This window comes from Hipposideros armiger, unplaced genomic scaffold, assembly GCF_001890085.2.
Source record: "Hipposideros armiger isolate ML-2016 unplaced genomic scaffold, ASM189008v1 scaffold_143, whole genome shotgun sequence".
Taxonomy (NCBI): domain Eukaryota; kingdom Metazoa; phylum Chordata; class Mammalia; order Chiroptera; family Hipposideridae; genus Hipposideros; species Hipposideros armiger.
Window position 1 is genome coordinate 2,159,482 of NW_017731493.1, and position 1,165 is coordinate 2,160,646.

Here is a 1,165-nt window from a genome sequence, read left to right on the forward strand (position 1 = left end):
TACTTTCCTATTTAGGGTATTCTGTAATTGATAGCGAGGTTGACTTTCCATCATCCATCTCAGCAATTATGTTGGTGTAATAAAAATGTAACTTGGAGGATTGACCCTAGTCACAAGGCTGCATTGATTTTCCAAGTCAAATATAGGAACTCTAGCTCCTTTTCAAGTGATTCGTTCAGAAAACCAGATTTAAGCCAATTGGAGCTTGAAATGTCTTTGAGATAAGTCTTGTCCATAGGTGGATTCATAATCCAGTTTTTAAGAGGTTGATAGATTGATTAGTACACTACTTTATTCCAATAAACAGATTTGAGGCAGCCTGCACATATGCATGCAAAATAGCAGAATAAATAGTAAACTAATGAAAAATTGAGAATAAGGGCAATAAAAGAATAGTGAACAGCTATAGGAAGAAGCAAATTTCATCCTAATGTTCGTAGGAGAAAAAGCAAAAAGAAAGCGTGACTAGTTATAAGAAACACCAATTCCATGATAAAACAATAGTAATAGTAATAATAATCATCATAATAATAATAGCTTATACTTACTAAGTACTTATGTTCCAAGCACTATTCTAAGCACTTATGAAATATTAGTTCATGTAATCTACAGAAAAACCCTATAAGGGGGTAGAATTTTTATCCCCACCTTTGAAGCTAGAGAAAGTACAGCCCATAAAGGTTAAATAAATTATCAAAGTCTTTGATCTAATAAGTGAAAAAACTAAGTGAAAAGATAAAACAAATGAGTAGCTTAGGGGAAGCACAGTATTTTTGATACATTGTCAGAAAGAAATATCTCTCTTGGTTCCTTATAAAGGTAGATTTTTGCATTATAATCGTTAGCTTGGTTGTGAGATAATGCAGAAAATTCCATGGTGGATAAATAAGGTTTTTTTAAAGTATAGGGAAAAGTCCATGAAGGATAAGATTTAGAAGTAAAACCTGGATGCTCTGAGAGATGTTTGTGTTTCCTCTCAGCAGTTATAATCCTTTTCTCCACCAGATGAGTAAGGTTTCAAGTTTCAAAAGTATAGGCTTAAGCTGATTGTGAAATGAATCCTTCATTGGGGACTGGAAAATACTGGAAAATCTACTAGCTTAACAACTATCACATATGATTATATATATATATATATATATATATATATATATATATATATATA